This window comes from Aythya ferina (assembly GCF_964211825.1).
Source record: "Aythya ferina genome assembly, chromosome: 5".
NCBI classification, from domain to species: Eukaryota; Metazoa; Chordata; class Aves; order Anseriformes; family Anatidae; genus Aythya; species Aythya ferina.
Window position 1 is genome coordinate 22,578,838 of NC_140301.1, and position 20,734 is coordinate 22,599,571.

The 20,734-nt window shown below is 34.8% G+C and overlaps 2 long non-coding RNA genes across 2 annotated transcripts in view; one reads left to right on the top strand and one right to left on the bottom strand.

The window, feature by feature from the left end:
- LOC311437481 overlaps positions 1-20,734 on the top strand; it is a 105,269-nt gene that overhangs the window by 27,654 nt on the left and 56,881 nt on the right. The gene's annotated exons all lie outside the window — the stretch shown is intronic.
- LOC311437825 lies at positions 3,581-9,473 on the bottom strand. Its single transcript, XR_014693742.1, has 3 exons — positions 9,366-9,473; positions 3,734-3,818; positions 3,581-3,641 (listed from the first exon to the last, which is right to left on the bottom strand). It is a non-coding gene; the product is annotated as an uncharacterized lncRNA (long non-coding RNA).

Sequence of the window (20,734 nt, forward strand, 5' to 3'; positions counted from 1 at the left end):
CCAAACAATTTCCTGCCCAAGGCTTTTTTTTTTTTTTTTTTTTTTTTTTTTTTTTTAGTCAGGAAATATCTTCAGATTTTTGCCTTAGCTATACTACACGTTTAATTTTGTTACTATATTACTATTGTATTAGACTCCTTTGAAATGCTTTTATACTTCTGTGGTACTTCAGTTGAAAAAAAATTCCAAGATCACATTAACTAACAAGTTTTACTCTTTAGCACTTTCGTAAATGCACATCGTAATTTAGCACATTGTAAATGTAGTTACCCATAGTATTCTCACAGTTTGACTTTAATCAATTTGTGATAGAATTATGCTTACTCTGAGGAGTATCTTACATAGTGTGTAGGTTCACTAATCTGTGGACAGAAAATATTTCTCAAGACATGGGTGATTGTTTTAAATATAATCTTACATTATATGCAGCCATTTGCACACTGGTAACAATCAGACATTTATGCTTGTGCTTGTTACTTGTTAATCTAACAAGCTTGTGCTTGTTACTGTTAATCTGAAACAGTAAGAGTTTCAGATTAATTTAAATTTCCCAAGTCTTTAATAAAACTACTTAGTGCCTTAGTTCTTTTTGGCAATCTTACCAAAAGGCCGTCTTCCTTACTAAACTGGTGACTTTTCCAGCAGCTGCTTGATATATCACCCTACTCATAACCTGCATATTGCCTCATCTGGGCATCTTGTTACACAAGGGAAACTGGTGAAATATTGTATCACCCTTTATAGCAGAGGCAGAATGAAGAGGCACAGCATTGCCTTGATAGTAGTACTTGCCTGGTAGCATTTTGTTCAGTTTAATGTACATCAGTCATGCACAGGAATCAGCCCCATTACACATGAACCCCCAAAAGAGAAAGTGTGAAATACTCAAAAAAAGCAGTTTAAACCTTGTATTTTACAAAAACATTAATCTGTCTGTGACTTTATGGTGTACTGGTTGCATTAGAGCTGGGTGGCAGGAACTGTAGGACTTTTTTCAAGAAAGACAGCAATTCTTCGGAGATACTGGAAACAGTTTTGAAAGTCTTGTTCGCTGTAGATGAAATTGTTAAATTCATTATACAGGAATGGGTAATTTTTAGATAAGTGTATTAGGTCTCCCAAGTGATTTGCATGTATAATCAAATGAAAAGACCTCTGAAATATTGAAACTCTAGATGAGAAAAGTGAAATTCTATTAAGAAAGAAAGAACCTCTGCATTTATAGCATATTCAGAGAACATATCAGAGTATAAATTTAATGCAAAGCAGCAATGCTCATCTTACTTTAAAGGTAATTATATAGAAAAAGGGGCATTTAAAATGTATAAGTAGAGGCTTTTTTTTTTTTTTTTTTTTTTTTTTTCACTCATACAGCATATAATTAACAAAGTTCTTTAAACCTATTCATAAAAGAAAGTAATAAACCACTTGTAAATAATGGCAGTCACATATTCTTTACAGTTAAATGTCAATAATCTGAATGTCTTTTTTATACTCAGTTATAAAACTACATTTTTGACATATTAAGTAGAAGCAGGTATTACTAGTGTGCCATTTCAATTTTCTAGAGATTTAGACATTAATATAAAAAGGATGAAAAATGAAGAACTGTAGCTGTAGAAAACCGGAATGCTTGTAAATTAAATCAATACTTTGCCTGCAAAACACAAAGCGATAACAGAAAAGTGAAGTTGCAGAACATTTCATAGCAAAATTAAAAGATGTGGGTGTTGAGACCTTAAAATACTAAACTGTAGGTGCAGAACAAGAGAATTGCAAAGGAAAGTATCAAACCTTGTAGTATCATACAGATCAATTAATAGTGATTTGTTTTGAAGCAATTACTGAATCCTCACAAGATTTATTTAAAAAAACAAATTCAGCTTTCTTCAATGCTCATCTGTTACACATTATTTTATGAGTGAATGCTTCTCAGAAATAAATACAAAGAGGAAAATAGGGAGAGATGAAAGAAAATATACAGTAATAAATGAAAAGAGCATACCTCCTAAGTGATTTTGGAATTGTTTTTGGTTTGACTCAATGATCTTCTACCTGACCTTGTTCCTTGAAAGCTCATATTGCACAGCAGGCCTCTGCACTAACATATGCTTTATTGAAAATTCAGAGTGCAGGATGCTCCCAATATACTTTTTTTTCTTTTTGACCTTTCTCTTGAAATTGTGGGTACCCAGCTAGGGGTGTACAGCTCATTATAAGAAGGGAATTACTAGATGCCAAGTCTTTCCACAGCAACAGAGAGATGGGGCTGAACTGAAGGTTACAAGCCTGGAATGAACACAGGCTAAATTCATCAGTGTTGGATTTCTTTTACTCTGATCTGACTGCATATGTTTCAATTACAGTGTTTAGCAACTTCTAAGATTTCTTCTGTGTTTACTACTGACCATCAATAGACATGGCCTGTTGCCAGGTTAGAGCAAGAAGTGAAAAAAATCAGTACATCCCTGAAATTCAGCTTCAGTTACCATTCCTACAATTCACAGACTGCACTTTTAAGAAGCTACAGTAAACATTGCAACAAACTTTGGATTTTCAGGCTGGTTAGTTTTTCTGAAAATAAGTTGAACATACAAATTCTCATTAGAATGATTAAAAATCTTTAAATATATATCTTGTTTATATTTTAAATATATAAATATGCTTCCTCCATGAGATAAATGTTCAATGTCAAATAATATACTACTATAGGTAGTTTTCCAAAGGAAAAACTTGTTGGAACCTTTAAAATTTCCTCCTCATATTTTTAGCTAGAAGGTACTAGTGTCTGAACAGACCTCTATATTCTATTTAATACATTGTATGAATCTATATTTATATAGATATACTTATGTAATCAAACATATATGTACATTCACACACATGCATATTTTTCAAAGGTACTTTAATAAATGATTGAAATAACTAAATAAATTTTTCTCCTATTCAGTTTTATTTTATAATAAAAGAAATTGCCATCTGTTCTTACATCAATGCAGCAATCACTTTTGAAAGGCAAAGGACAAATTCCCTTTACTGCTGCAGGTTTTCCAGGAACTGAAACAGAAGTAGACCAGATCAAAATAACTCTTCTGGGTACTCCTATTTCTTTTTTTGGTTGTGAAGGTAAACCAAATTAAGTGAAGCTATGTCCAGACTGTAAGACAAGTGGACACTGTGAGATGTCCCAAGATCTTGGTTTTTCACATATCCAGCTCACTGTCTTGTCTGGATATCACCATCTTTCCCTCCTGTCTACATTCTCACTTCTCTTTTCCATGAACTAAGGAGTAAGGGGAGCAAAGGTGAACCCTAGGGGGCTTTCTGCAGCACAGAATTCTGGTACAACCACATTTCATGATTTAGACAGTTTAAACTCTTCTTAGGAACCTCCCTTGAAGTCTAAAAATCAAATGGAAAAAAATATTTTTTTTTAACAAAGATATTAAAGTAATATTTGCTGTTAGGTTGGGCTTATTTAGGGTTGTCCCAGTTCTCCTTTCCTGTATGCACCTCAAAAGAATCTTCCACATGCATGACATTCTTCTTAAGAAGAGAGAAGCCACTTGCCTTTGTGCCTCTATGTAGCTGAAGTTCACAACATCGCTCCTTCAGATCACCCAGATATGTCATTACCTATTCTAAGAAGGGTGCAAAGTGAGCAGTTAGGCAGTAACTGGACTGGCAAGAAATCATTTAAGAAAATGTTTAACTAAGGTTTATGAAACTTAACCTTCTGGATTAATATGGAATCATCCCTAGAAAATCCTTCGCTGTTGCAAAATCTGCTGGTACATTCTTTTTGCTTCATTTCCATTCTGTAATAAAACAAACAGAGAAACAAACAAACTCACTGAAACAAATGAACAAATTCCATTTTTATTCCAATGTGAGGAGAATTTGAAAATGCAAAAATCTGGTCTGTACTGAGGAGACTCCTCTATCACCTGGCTTGATAAGACTTTCTACATGAAGTTACCTTGTGTTTGATAGTGGCCAGAAACTACACAATTATTCAGGAGACTGAAAATACAACTACTAAAAGTATACAAAAAACAAAACTAGTGCATTTTTGATTAACATATGAAAAAGGATGAGAAACAATTCCTTGATAATGAAGTTGTTCATACTTTTTGTTTTAAAATAAAAAATGTCAAATATATTTGGAATTGTAATAATTAGTGATCTTGTAAAAAAAGTGCATACCTATTTCAAAAACATCACTACTACTTTCTGACTTCAAACACAATGGTGTGACATGGGATTATTGAACTGGCAGCCCAGTGATGATTCCTCTTCTTTCTTCAATTCAATTTATTCATGGGATGGGAGTCTTTGTCTGCCTTTTGAACTCAACCTTAACACTGTGAAACAAGCTGCTATGTTGATATTCATGATTTGGGAATTGAAAACTGCTTTTTCAATCTCCCAAAATTTGAATTTAATATTTTACTAAATGTCATTCCCTTGTTCATGCAGTGAACAAACATTAAAGAAAAATGACAGAAAATTTTGGGTGCAAAAGCCAAAGGACATATATGCATGGGTAAAATAAGAACTAAAAAAAAATAAACCATTTAAATCATAGAAAATTCACCAGAAAATTCTCTGCTATAAAAGAATCATAATTCTACTTAAATTAAGCCTAATTCCCTAGTGCTACTTTGTACATCTTTTTATTTCACTTTACTTGGATGTAAAACTATTTAAAAAAGTAATTTACCACTTCACTGTTGTGCAATGTAACACTGTTTCTACAAAAATCACCATTTCAGTAACTTGTTCAGGCAGAAATCCAATGAACTAAACATCTTGAGTTACTCATTTTTACCCCTTCACCACTGTGATGAGTATTTCTTGAACCTTGCTTAAAAGTTCTTTCTCATTCTTGCAGGGCACTTGGAAGCTTATCAAATCCAGGCTATTTTGAGCTGTGAGTGGGTGGAAGGTAGTAAAATGAGGATTAGATTCTCATGTTTGATAGATTATTGTGATGGTAAGGAAGATCCAGCTAATCACAACGTAATCACTGGCCTAAACAGATGTGAAAAGGCAAGTGCAGTTTGATCAGTTAAACTATTAGCAGTGGCAGTATAGAATCAGCATTACCATTTATAGAAAGAGAGTTGTTTAAATACAAGAAAGAGACACCAGCAGGATTAAAGAAATGGAGCAAGTGCTGGGCAGTAAAGAATAAGACAAAATGATAGATCATACTTATCAATAAGAAAACTGAGCAGTGACTTTTAGTGTTAATAATTTCACTGAGTGAAGGGAAGTCTGAGAAAGCAATGGCAGAATCAGTGATTAGAAGCTCAAGTCAGAGAAATTCAATTCAGAAAGGAGAAGATATATTTAACAGTGAGGATGATTCATGCAAATTGTTGCAGGGAGTCGTCTAATTACAAAAGTAATTGCCTCAATGCAAATGTACCTTTACTGGGCTGTGAGGTACAAAAGAACAGATCAAGTGACCTGTTGGTCTTTTTTTGACCTTAAACACTAACGATATATTACAAAATATTGTAGAAAACTTTGCTGTTCATTTTGAGTCACTTATCATATTGAGTCATGAGAGGCTGTTAAAACAATGAATAAATACGTGGCTTTGTTATGTTTCTAAAACTTTCTTGAAGGAATGAAAAAATTCTGCCTACATGTACAATGGTTCATCTTTAGGGCTCAGAACTGGTGCTCTGCCAAGACCAAAGGAACAGCCCCTACTGCATGCTGCTGTTCCAGATTCTGTAAATTCAGGATGACAGCTGTAGTTTTGCTTACCTTTACGTGAAATATAAGGAAAAAAATACCTATATAAAGTGCAATAAAATAATACAGATGCTGATTTAATGCTAACAATACTAGTACATGCAATTAAACTAATGGAGGCTATTAGGGAAATCAGCTGGAAGTGTGTCTGATCAGTCAGAAGTGCAAGTGTGACATAGAAAGTATGTCCCCACAGGAGGTATATGAGATTGTTTAGATGAACCTGTGGATAAGATAGTAATTGCAAACAGGATACCTGTTTATTGCTTGAAAGATAACAGGATTATTTTTTCAAGATCTGAAATTAAGAGCTAAGTCTAGTTCACATCTTAGAAAAGAAGGCTGAAGTAGGCAGTGTTTTTTGGGGGAAGGGATGCTGTTGTAGAGGCAAGCCAAGAAAGAAGGAAACTGTCTTTCCTTAACAGTTGTAGGCAGAATTTGTATCAGAGCCATGATACTAAGGCTGAATCACTAGAGGATGTGTTTAAAACAGCTTGGTCTATTCAAGTTTTAGAAGAGCTGATGAACTGCAGTTTTAGTTGGGAGAGAAAAAGGAAAAAAAATAAAAAAGTAAAGTAGAACTATAGCAAGGCTAAGACAAGAAGACCATATGCTGACTTTCTGAGTAGCCATTTATTTGGTAGTAAAGGTAAGAAGCTTTTGCCACTTAATTTTTGCTATACTTTCATTACATGTGGAGAGAAGGCAGGATGGTATTAAACCGACATCCTGCCCCCACTGCCAGAATGTCTTGTTATGGCTTCAAAACCTAGATTCACACAGCAGAAGGCACTGTCTGCTTTACTCACTTGCACACTAGTAAGGGCTCTCGTACAGCCTGTGGGAAACCTGGACTCAAATCCCTCTTTTGCTGTTGGAAGACTAGAAAATGTAAGTCTTTTTCATTTCATTGGTAAGAAGAAACTCAATTGCCAGACTGTAGGGTATTTTGAAATTGAGAAGTTCTCAGTCTCTTCTGTTAGATCTTTTTCATTTCACATGTCATACTTAAATGTTCTTCAAGTTAGAGCAGAAATAGCTATCTAGTGTCTTGAACACCTGCCTGAAAGATGAAGAACCTCAGTTTTGGGTCCTGTTTGACTTAATGATAGATGCATGCAGGGTCCTGTGTCAACTTGCTCACACTCTTCAGTATGCAAGCCATGGTGCTGTTCTCACCAGGGCTGTTGCTCAAATCAACACCACTGATGTTCCCAAATGGAGAACCTGTTGATGACACACAAGGGTGAGACCTCTTGACGGGACTGAAACTGCAGCTCTGGCAAAGGACAATTGCTGGAAAAGGTGTTTTTTGCCCATGTGGGTCACACTTTGGACTTTGGTTTGCAGGAGCCAGCTGTGCTCACTAGCCTTCTAGCTCTTGCATGTCTGTCTTGTTGGCTGTTCTTTCTCTACCATGATCAAACTCTATACTTGACAGGACTTTTTGTGTGTGTGTGCGTGTTTTAAATTCCAACTTGTTTTGATCTTGCCTATGTTATCCTGTTTTCCTCAGAATGACCTGGCTTTGTTTCTGACTGTGATTTCTATTTGCAGCACAAGTCTGCAGAAAACCAGCAGGCTCTAAAACTCCCATGAATATTTTTGATATACAGATTCCCCATGTTGATGGAAAGATCCAGGGGTAATTGCAAAGATGATACCTCCAAGTTATTGAGGTCTGTTTCATATGTTTTTCTTTGAAGTCACTATCAATTCCTAGGATGTAAAGAAGTTTATTACAAGAATTCTGGACAGTTTATGCCATTGTAATAAACTATTCCCATTTCATCTTTCTTTTTGTGCAGATATCAAACTGTAGATCTTTGTCAGAAATGAGTTATCTCAGCAGGGAGCAGAACAATAATTATTCATGCCAGGACTGCGGTGATAGACATTACTCATAAAGACTCAAATTAATCATAAGGCATATGATTGATGATGAGTACATCAAATTGTGTGGTGTGGATGCATGAGGACTGTGGATATTGTTAAACATGTCTTTGATCCAAAATCAGAGGTGATTTTTTTGAGAGAGCTCAAATCATCTGGCTATTTTATTTAGTCATTAACATGAAACCACATAGCAAATAAAGGCAATCAAAGGCACTTCAGTTGCCACTGGCAACTTTAAAGTCTCTGAAAGAGAGGCTATAAACATTAACACTTCTCCATAGAATATTGTCTCTGAAACATGCCAGGCATGCCAACATAACACTGTATGCTTAAGACCTTCATATGCCTAAGGCCCATATGTGGGCCATAAGATTTTCTGGGATTAAATTAGGTGTTGACTCAAGTCAAAGACAAATTAAACAAACAAACAAAAAAACGTAATGGAACACCCTTTAGTATTATTCTGATCAGGTAGAAGAAGGATATGACTTTTCCACTTTGGGGGATTTTGTTTTCTTAGTCACGTGCCATGAACTGATAATGATTGGTCAGACTGATGCCTAGATTTATCTGTCCTTGCTGAAGGACATGTGTACACATGGCCTCGACAGAATTTGAGTTCAGCCCAAGATAAAGAATATAATCTTTTCAGTTAGAACTCTTTTCCTTTTCATGTCCTCTGCACACATGAGCAGGGTGTGAATGTAATCTTGGCTCTCACCCCTCAACATGGCAGCTAGCTGAGCTGAGCTGGCAGGGGTGGTAAATAGTCTATACTATAGAGCATTTGCAGGTTACTTTCTGGAGCAAGTAGGCAGCTGAGACTGAGAAAGGGATTGGAAGTCTCTGAGTCACAATTTCTTCCCTGGGTTGCTCTGGAGGTGCTGTAACTACTTGCTGTCCCAGACATGGGCAATTGAACACAGGATCAATTTGGCCCTCAATAAAGAAGAAATCATGAGTCTGAGAAAAATTGTTCCATTTCATGAACCAATTTTCTCATAAGAAGACACAGCACATCCACAGAATTTCTGCAAACAGCACAGAAGACAGATGTATATTATCTGTGATGAGAGGAAATGGCTGAATTGCTTATTGGGAAAAAAAATTAGTTTCCTTGATGATTCATTATCTCAAAAAATGCCTGTTAAGTTAATAGGCAGTCTTTATGATTATTATCGCTTATTATTTCTATTACTCTAGCACTCAGGGGCTACCATCAAAAACAGGGGTCTCTCTAAGCACTATGTACAAATAAAATCTTCTGATGGTCTCTGCCCCAAGAAGCTTGCTGTATCAAATACTGAGATTGGGCATATAGTTCACTTCAAGTCTCTGGGTGTTTTAAAATCTCTTCAATTGGTGTTAAACAATAAGGTGCTTACTACAAACAAACAGTCAATATATTTATTTATTTATTTATTTATTTATTTTTCCCCTGAAGGGATTTTTTATAGCAGAGAAAATATCTTGAAATGGTAGAACCACTCAAAAGAGCCCAAATTTATGTTTGTTTTTAGCAAAGTGTAACATAAGAAAAGGCATGATGAACTCTTATGAAGAATTATGAAGAAATAAAAGCACTGACTGTGGATTTGATTAGTTACAAATCTTCAAGAGAGATTTAAATGGATAGATTCTAACATATTTGTTTTAGGCTGACAAAACTTATACAGTCAGTATACATATAAATAAGATACCATTTGTGAAGCAGTGAGTTCCTGTACAATAGATGTTTTAGCACCATCACATTGAAAACTCAGCATTAATTGAAGCTATCCAGTACTGGAACCAGCAGGAAAAAAATTATGAACCATTAGATCTAGGAAACAAAGAGAATATAAGTTATTAAAAAGCTGGCATTTTAATAGATGTTGAATAATAAGCAAATCATTAGGTACTGTGTCATGATGCCTTTACAGCTTTGCCTGTATTTTTAGTAGTATCTATATCTCTGTAACTCCCACCTCCTATCTTGTCCATTATTTTTTCTTACTTAATTTGGCAACTCTAATTGATGATAATTTTGGAGTCACTATATCTTCTTAAAGTAATTCATATCACATTCACCTAGAAGTACGAGCTGCCTACACCTTGTATTTCAATGGAAGTTTTCAAAGAGAACATTTTGTTAGGAATGTATTCACCACTTAATTTAGTGTGCTCAGAAATTATCTTGATAGTCTATAAAAATAACACTACACCAGTTTCAAAACAGTCCATTGGCAGAAATGGAATGACACTTATTTGCCTCAGGCCTGAATTAGAAATTTTCTTTTGACATTAGTCTAATTCATATACATTTTATGTTTCTCAAAAATGAGAGTCACAGAGGCAGAAATTACTCAGTATTTTTCCCTGGAATGCAAAAGTGTGAGTTTTTAAAGCAAGGGTTAAGCGCTACTCTTCATCTAGTTTATATTCCTGTGTAGTACACTACCAAAGCTTCTTTTGTGTCATTTCCTAAGTGCAAATGAGGAAAAGCTCCAAAGGTTAGTGATTTAGACTTTTCCTTTCTAGATTTCATTGAATTTTTCATTAACATTCCAGTTTTGGAGTATCTTTTTCTCTTGACCTTGATGCCAGTGCTCCTTCCGGTCAATTGCATACCATAACATTTTTAAATTTATTTTTCTTACTAAAATGTAGTTTATTTACAAACTTAACTGCCCTGTCCTGTAAAATTCATTACAATACAACATAGCATGCATTACCAGTCTGTCTAAAGCAACGCAATGCAAAGCAATGATTTCAGGTAAAGCTGAGAATAGAAATTCACAACATTTTAAGCATTTCATCCCAGTGTCTTAACATCATCTCCAGTGTATCTTTTTATAACCAGAGCAATTAATATGCTCATGAACCTACTCAGAAACTAAGAATTATTTTTGGTCAATAGTGTTCCTGCAGTATGCACTAACTGCACATGTTAAAACATCAAGGTATAGTCAGTGTCTTTATTCCTTGATGTCTGAGGGGCAACCATATTGTTCTGACATGCCTTTCAGAAAATTATTTTCCAGGATTTTTCCAGTAAAGGGATTCCCTACCCCCAAGTATTACTGACTGTCTATCTATCTGTACTTCTCAATTAATTTTGAAGAATGTCATTGTGTACTCTGAGTCTGGGAAGTGAAGTAATCAGGTAATATTCAGAATCACTGGACCATGTAATCTGATTATGAATGTTTACCTTGTGATTCTGCTATAGAGGAGAATCAAAGCAGTGGGAAGGACACAGAGAGAACAATTCCAATATGAGCTCTCAGAAGTTTATCTTCCTGAAATGAATATTCCTAACTGCAAACCACATTCGCAGTAATGGATTAAAATAGCTACCAATACCCTTTTGTACCTTACAATAAAGCTTTTCTCTTAACTTAATACAGCAGGTAATAATTCCTGTATCCTTACTTGATATTGTCTGCTCAAGCTTTCTCAAATTAATCATATCACTAGATTTGAGACTACCATGGGGAGGAATCAAAGGATTTTGGAAGCAATTTTTTTTTTTAAATCTTTTGGACAGCTGTGTGCTGGTAATGCTATGAGTTCTTTGAATCACTAAGGTTGCCTGTTGCTGTACAGCAGTAGCAAAAAAAATAAAATTTAGATTAATAGATGCCTTGTTTGTGTTCACAGTGGTTCTGTAGGAGAGAAAGACCAGGGACAGTTTTGAAAAGAACTAAAAATAAGGGTTTAGAGTCAATGAGAAACAGAAAACAACCTAAAGATCTCAGAAAAGCCATGGGAAAGGTAATTAGGTTGAGATGAAGAGTCTAAGAAAGGTATGGAAGTTTGGTGAAATGAAGTATCTTCAGAGATATGAGCTCCTAAAGTTCTTCTGAAGATTAATGTGAAGGCATGACTGTGGGGAGGTCATCACAGGTCCTAAAAATTTCTTGAAATATGTAGATCTTTTAATGAAAACTTGTGTGCATATGAATAATACCAAGAACACTAGACTGAGGAGAAAACTATTAGGGTTTATAGGCTACAAGTTCCCATACTTACTGATATCAGTAATGATTCAGCCCCCCTCTTACACATACACAATTTACGAGGTTCTATTTTTGTCCACAGAATCTGACAGTGTTCGTATAGGGTGGCTATGATTCAAGAGACTACGCATCTCCCCATCAGCAAGCGAAGGCAAAGTGGGTGGGAGAGAGGAAGGAAGGGAAAGGGGGAGTGCCATCATTCATTCCTGAATTAACTGAGTAGCACACAGGGCAAAAAAGCAAAGAAAGAACTGTGGTTCTGTGACGTGAGTGCAATCCCTGCAACTCCTGGGACTGTTCCTGGTGTGCTGCATGATTTGTCAAATTTAGCAGTATGACCCTGTCTCACTCCTATATGAAAACTTACAAAATCTATGCTAGGGATATATAATACGCTAAGATCCTGACTGCAGTTTCTGGGTAGTTACATGGTCAGGGAAGTGTCAGGGAAGCTGGGTGTTACCTGAAATTACACATATAGAGGAAAGAGGTATTCATACCTCTTTCCTCTATATGTGTAGCACCTGTACAAAACTAGTTCAAGTTACACTAAAACCCCTCCTGAGAAACACCCTGTAACCTAGACAGTCTGGATCAAACCTACATGCCTGGCAGGTCTAAATAAAGTTCATCTTTCTCTGGTTATTGCAAAAAAGTCTTACAGCCATTTCTTTCCATTAAAGTCCTGATGACTGACAAATACTCTGTTTGCTCCAAGATTATCTCTTCCTCCTCAGGAAGAGATAGTGCAGCTGAATACAGCTCAGCCTTCATTTGTTTGGAATCACTTCATGCTTTTCTTCTCTGCTGGCTGATTTCTTAATGCCTGCAAATATGATTCTCTCATGGAGGCCTCATTAATAATAATTTTTCTTTTCTTTATTTTCTGCAGGCACATACCAGCTCAGGAGGTATGGTTTCCATTGGGAAGTAACCTTTGCTCTTCAGTAGTGTTATGGTGCTGACTTTTCTTCATCAATCCTTAGTTTTAGTTTCCATTTCTTCTATAAGCTGTGTCTATTATTATTCAGTATAATACATTAGAATATGCTTAATCCGACATTTGATTAAGGGATGCCATTGTAAATTATTTCCTGTTATGAATTTTTGAAAGTGTGAATGCAAAAACACAAGGATTACCAAAAAATCAAGGAAATTCTCTTACAGAATAGATGTTACAAAATGTTCTGGACAAGGCTGATTTTTGAGTTAATGATATTTATAGTATTACGCAGCTGCATCAGTAAAAGGAATTAATCAGAGAGGCTGGATCACCCAGGGGAGATAGGGGTGTTTGGATATGTAACCAAAATTTTAAATAGAAATTCCAAAGGAAACAAACAAACAAAAAAGGTATGTATATTTAGCATTAGGGAAAAGTGAAATAGGTGACTGGAAAAGCAAAATTCCCAGGCTTTTAAAGGTGTGATTAATATGAGAATGTCTGATTCTCACTAATTGTGAAGAAATAAAATAACATAAAAGAACCCACATGCTACTACCAGAAATGTTAAGATGCTGTTAACACTGTGTAAACAGCTGACTGACCCATATTGATCCTCTCATAAAAAGCACAAATGTTGTCATTTTATGTTACTAGATCTCCTACCTAGGTATCTCTGTAGTTAGTTACATGCTTAGGTTTTGTCACCACATTTGCTCATTGGGAGTTACTGGGTTTTTGTTCATCTCTCTCTTTCTTAAAGATAGGGTGCTATTCAAAAGGGCTGACTGATTTAAATTCACAATTTAATTTTTACTTTCTTTGATGGTATATAACATATATCTTGTTAAATTCTGTGTGATTTTTCTGTATCACATTCTTGAGCTTTTTATATTTAGTTAGGTATCATTAACCTTCCAGTGATGCCATCTCTATGTTTTAGATTGGCAAAAGATAGTGTCTTCTGCTTTACATCTCTGTACATTGATACTTTCTCATTCAGCTCCTTACCTTCAAATAACACTGCTAACATTTCTTTTGGTGAATGTATTTTTAGAATTACCTTTTTATGACCCCAATATTGTTAATTTGGACTTGTACATAAGACAATTTGCACAGAGAATTCTGATTTGAAAGTGAGGGCTGCAATTGTATTTTAAATTGTATAATTATAATTCATGGTAATCATACAAGTTGTGTAAGAGCATGAATACAGACTTCATTGCTTATTGTTATGGGTTACTAATTGGAGTTGTGTGGGGAAAGATTAATAGACATAGTGTGCACAGCTATTATTGTCTCTTCTGGGAAAACCTGACAGCATGCCTACCACTGACCTCTGAAGCAGGTTATTTTCTTGTTATTGAGGTCCTTTGGCCTTCTGATGACCTCTCATTTTTACCTCTCAGATTTGGCCACTGGTTGTATGGGACACCTTTTAAAAGTATGCCTCTTTGCATTTTATATCTTCTTAATCCTTACATGGACTTGGTGTTGTACTTAATATTTTTAATCTAACAAGATATCAGACACTTGTTCAATAGTTGAAGTCTATCAAGCCATAATAGTTTTAACCAGATACTTCTGATTTCCTCACATCCAGTCTATTCCCACCACTAAGTTATCTCAAAATGCAATTTACTTTGGTATTCAAAAGTGTCAAATTATCTGGAGCATATTTTATTTGCCTTAGAAGAAAACACCTAGCACCCCTTTGAGTGATTTATTTTAATTAATAATGTCTAGTTTTTCAATATCATTATTACAGAATTGGATGCGAGGAAGCTCAACAACTGTCCATCCCTTGTACCAAAATACTGTGATGAAACAAGTTGTTTCCACTGCCTCTGAGTAAAATGTCCAGTTCTACTGGTATGAACTCTGATATATTCTCTCTCTTCTGCTCATCTGCCTTTCTGGATTATCCTTTCTTATGGATTTCTTAAGAATCTACAGCAAGACCAACTGCAAATAGATCTTTTCCATCCAAGTGACTCAATCCTTCTGTCATACAGCTTGCCTGTTGGTGTATAATTTGCCATACAGAACAGTTATATCCTATACTTAGTAGGTTCAAACTCTGACACAGAAACCTCTTCATTTCAGCAGTAGCAAGCTGGGGAGTCAAATTGCATTTCTGTGTATGAGTAAGAGGCAATTTCCTTATCCTCTGCCTGTTACAGAATTTCTGATCACCTGGAAAGAACCTCGAGTTCCTGAACACTTGAACAAACAAGCCAAGATGAATGTTTGGTTTAGGAACATTTAAAGTGAATCTCACTCATTCTGGTGACAATTTCATGTTTGTCACATTACGATTCCAGACATCCAGTGCTGATGGTAGAACTTGCACACTTACTCTCTTCATCATGAATATACATTCATTCATCATGAATGCATATTACTTCAGCATAGCACTGACTATGCTAAGAAATTCTGCATGAAACAAAGCAATACCCCAAATGCCCACTGAACTTCTAAATCACAGAATCACAGAATGGCTGAGGTTGGAAGGTAACCCTCTGAGGGCTATCTGGTCCCAACCCCCTTACTAAAGCAGGGGTATGTAGAACAGTTTGCCCAAGACCATGCTTTTGAACATCTCCAAGGACCGAAACTCCAGAACCTCTCTGGGCAAACTATTTCAGTGCTCCATCACCTACACAGTAAAGAAGTGCTTCCCAGTGTTGAGGTGGAATCTCTTGTATTCCAGTTTGTGCCCATTGCCTTTGTTCTGGCACTGGACACCACTGAAAGCCTTGAAGGAGTGATACCAGTACGGACTGATAAACATAACAACAGTTTAGGGATGGGAAAGCCAATTAACTGTTGAAATTGATCAATAAATAAATAAATAAGTTAACTTGGATAAAGATTACATTTGCTTAATACAACGGAATTTCAAATGATCACCCCAGTCATGGTGGAAGATGCAAGGCACAGAGTGACATTTGAAGACAAAGCACTAGGTACAAGGAATAACACAGCATTGAATCCAGATGCTTAAAGAACCAAAGCCTGGCTGTTCTCATTAATTTTACACATGCATCTGACAGATGCATATTTGCTCCACTTAACATCAGAACTCTCTAACAGTTGACAAAGTTTGTTTCTTCCATTTATTTTCAATTCTGAATTTCACCTCTTTCAGGCAAATGGTATCTCTTCCCTAGCTCTGCCATCTTTTGTCTACACATATTCTACAATCTAATTTCCAGCTTTTCTTCTTTTCATACTTGCAGGGTATACATTTGAGAAACATTGACCCAAATAAGACCACCTGCACTCAAATTCTAAAATTTTGCACATTTGCTGTGGAAAGAAAAATAACAAAAACGTACATTATTTCAAGTGAGATGAATTAACCAATTTCATAGAGGAAGGGAAAAGAACTGAGGAGAATTGCAAAGATTGTAAAGTGAGAAGTCAATACTCTTTCATGTATATTAGTTTTGGACAGAGACCTGCAAGCCTTTGAAAACAGTCCTTACTAAGCCATGTGAGTGACATCAACAAACAGGGAGCTGTTGCTTGTAGCAAAAATGGCATGTTTTTTCTTAATTTTCTCAACTCTGCAGAGACAGACACATGAGCAAAAAAAGGAGAGAGATCTGGCAGATTTACTAGTAGTTTAGCAAATATTTAAATTGGAAGTAATTCCTTTCATGAACACTAAAAAAAAAAAAAAACCAACAACAACAAAAAAAGGGCACCTCCAAAAATAATTTGGATTTCTAGAATGAGCCCAAACCAGCTTTTTGGTAAACAGTTGATACTGACTTCAACATATAAAACAACACACTGTACTTTTCAAACCATGGTCTAACATCTAACATCCTCTTTTTTCCTCTCAGTCTGGAATAAAGACACTGAATCAAGGGGACTCCAGGCTTACTGAAACTCTAGCTGAGCCTCTTGCCAAATTGAAATTTCATCTTGTATTCTTAAACAAAGGGCCAAACTTCAGAGCACCATTGGTCCTGTCAAATCCAAGAACAAAATAACATGTACGTAGCTTTTCCAGCATTTAACTTTATTTTTTTTAAAGGATTTAATGGTTTTGAAAGCATACCTAACCTTAGCCTTTAGAGTATGTTGCTTTCTTCTTTCTTATAGATTATTCCTGTTACTGTTGCTTTCAACTTTGTTTTATTTGTCATATTTCTAAACAATGACAAACAGAAGATGCATTTGTGCAAGAACTAGTTTTAAAATCAAATTGAAAAAAAAGATAAAAAGTGTAGTGACAGAGAACTTTTAGTTAAAATTTGTTTATATTTTGTGCATCACAACTTTCTTAATTTCTCTAACTTTTTATTTTCTCAAAGGCACACGTCTTTTCATTACAGCTAAAAATTTGAGATATCTGATAAGTTGATATTACAGACTCATAATGTAAGCTTTTAAAAGCAGGTTAGTCCTTTTTTTTTTTTTTTGTTTTGTTTTGTTTTGTTTTGTTTAAGTCTTAGAAATATATGTTTTTCTTGTGCTGATATTGATCTCATCCCTATCATTTTTGTGTAGACAATATTTACAGCTGTATTACTGATGATTTACAACAGTGTTACAAAGAGGAGAATTAGGTCTCTCTAGTTTTAGAGAAATTTATCATCTCTCCACAGAACAAAAGCCTCATGCACAGTGTAGCACATAATTTTAATTAACTTAATGAAATGGGCTAGATCCTCATTAGCTGTTGTAGCTCCTGTGGAGTCAATAAAAGTAGATTGCAATTTGATGTCAATTGGTCTGGCTCCATGTACAGCAATAGACCTATCCTTATTTATACCAGCTGAGAATTTAGCTCAGTGTTCTGGCACAAATAAATACTATCATTTGGTAACTACTTTTATTTTTAGGTTGTTGTTCAATCTCTTGTAGGTTGCTCAGAAGTTTCTACCTATTTAATCTATCTGCTTTGCTTGCTGTGAGTCTGTTCCTCAAAAAATGTCTAAGGCAGGGCAGCAGCCCACACATAAGCACAAGCGAGACAGAAGGAGAAGGAGTGAAAACAAGGAGTTGGTGGAGCAGTGCCAGGTTTCACTAGTTGAGGATCTGCTCAGAAACATTTTCAGTGCTTCTTTCAGTCTTGCTAACGCTGGTGTGTAGCTTGAGTCTTCAGTTTGAGTCCTTTGGGAAATACACTAGCAATAAGAATAGAAAAGCAATTTAGGTGGCATCTTTGATCATCATTGCTGTCAATCAAGACAGGGCTTGGCATTAACATATGCTCTTCAGAGGAAAAACTAATCTTCTCCATTTGATAACATATTAAAGACATTAATATTACAAAAATGAGACTGAAAACCTGAACTTTTCCACTGGAAGCCTGTGGAAGAGTGTGGATGAAAATTTTATTTATTTATTTATTTTTGGTTGTTGTTGGAAAACTATGATTCACTGAAACAAGATACAATTGATAGGAAAACCTTTTTAAAATATACTTTTTATTTTCATCTTCCAGGAATAAGTTTAATGTTAGTTAAATGCTCTACTTTATTTTTATTTTTAAAATTATAATCTCATTTCCAATTTCAATAACTGTCTTACTTATACTTGTAAGCTAAATATAGTAAAAGGAGAAAACAAACTGAAATAGCAGTAAACAAATACTGTGATAGACATGCTGAGTTTTTTTTTTCCAGTTTGTTGTTTTTTAGATATTTTCAGGGTTTTTATTTTTTATTTTATTTTTTTATCTTGAGTCAGGCTGAAAATTTTTCAATAAATTTCAATAAATTCCAAAAATAAGGGAAATATTTGATATCCAGTTCTAATCAGTTGCTTTATATATATATTTTTTTACACTTTAAAAGACTCTAATACCTATAATTCAATTGCTTAGCTTAACAGAGATTGCAGACATCAGAATGTAAAAATAACTTATTTTATAAATGTTTTCAGTAATATTTTGTAATTCTGGCCGTGATCTATCTGCATTAAGCTCTAAGCATTCTTACAAAATGTGATTTCTTTCTGACCATATCTACACTAAACAGTGCTGTATGTTATGACATATATGACTCAGTCAAACCATATACAACATGTATATTTTATAGCTTCACTAATAAGAAAACTTCAGGCCAGTATTGGATTTAGCTGAGATTTTCTTTCAGGTACAACTAGAGAACCTTGTTTCATGAAAAAAAAAAATACTGAAGGCAATCAGAATCTCTACTCAGTATGTATTTTGATGCTTAGTTTATCTGCAGAATATGATTTCATTTTATTTTGAATTAAATATAGTACAGATATAATGAAAAATGTGACTTTTTTATTACTTTCATTAGTTTCAGGTATGGATGAAAATTATTGAAAAAGATTATATTTCAAGAGTACCATTTCTCCTGAAAACTTTTAATAAAACAAAACAAAAAACCCTATGACTACAGAATCAGTGAAAATGAAAGAATTTGAAATTCTGTACTGAAAAAGAGACATTTAACACAAAACAAAATGTTATCACTATTTTGCCCAATTCCAATGTAATCAGTAATTGTGGGTAGATTCCTTTTAGGTTAGCAAACAAAAGTATAAATGATCCAATCTCTAGAAGTTTTCTTAATAGCTTAAGAATGGAAAAAAAAACAACAACAACACATTTTTAGTTATAGTCAATAATCATCAGAAAAAAAAAAAATATTGACAGTGTACCACAATCTGCAATCTTGAAAGCAAGATGGTAAATTTGTTTTGAAGGTACGCTTTAGGTAGAGAGAAATGAAAGAAACATACTGGACTCTACTCTGGATGACATCCAATGGGGCAGCCGAAGCAATCTCTTCTGCATTCAGACTCTTGTGTTATATTATTTCCACGGCAGAATAAAACTGAAAGTGTTGCATGACACGTACTAAACAGAATGTGTTAAGATGTCTGTCTTAGTTACCCAGAAAAAAATCTGGAGTAACTCAAGATTTTGGCTCATTGATTTTAGACTTTACACTTAGCAAAATGTAAAGGCAAGTGTAACTGAAGAAGTATCAAAGTCACTTGGAGTTAATCTGTTTTAGGTAAACTGATACAATGTTGTTAAATCATGTTTATAAAAGAACACAAAGGGCTCAAGAGAATTGGTAGAGAGAGCTTAAAAACACGCTTTTTTTTTTTTTTTTTTTTAATGAGTCAGAAGAAGAGCTGTCCTTTCTACCTTTCTAAATATTCTGTTGCTTCCAACTGCCTAGCTTAGTGCATACTGACGTGATGCAGAGATTTGGCAGAGCATAAATATTTTTTAAAGCTTACTCATTAACACCTTGGGCCTATCCATCAGCATGATTGACATCAAAAGACAAAGCTTTTTTTTTTTTTTTTTTTTTTTTTTTTTTTTTTTTTTAATAGGACACAACATGTACGAAAGGCTTTCTGTGGGCTAATGCAGTACACCTGACAGATGTGTGAGTCATTTGACAGAAAGGGTGGTATTCATGAACACTCTATCACCTCTCAATCAACTCAGTATAGCATTCCTCCATGTTTTCTGAATTCCTCTTTCTTCAAAATAAGGAGAATTTAGGAATAACTACACAGGATTCATAGCAAAATCATTTACGTGCTCCATCTCTAAGATGCTACTAATAATGCTGTTCATGACATTATCTGAAATGTTATTAGGAAAATAATAAGGACTTCCTGAACTGTGTCTAAGATATATGCTTCATGTGTTCCATGCCATGCACTTTATATTACTGCACCAAATGAATCCATAAAGATTAATTGTCATCAGTAAGTAACATAGCAGTTCAATAAAGATAGCTTGTCACCTTCTGCTATTCTGCTCAATATTGTCTCTAAATGGTAATAGGCTTCATTACATCCTGCTGTATTTCATGGAGACTCAGCAGACAGAATATGCAGAAGTGAGAGTCAGAATGGGCTTTAAAGTAATATTACCTTTATGAGGGAAGAGAAACAAAGAAACACACAAAAGAAAGTATCCCCTGATTGCCCCCCCAAAACAAACAAACAAACAAACAAACAAAAACACAACAACAACAACACAACAACAACAAACTATGAGAAATAGGCACTACGAATGTGGAAACTTAAAAAAAAATCAGTTTTCTTTTACATGATCTGAAAGTCTTTTGATAAATATTTCAGAGGGTTCCTCAGCATATGTAGA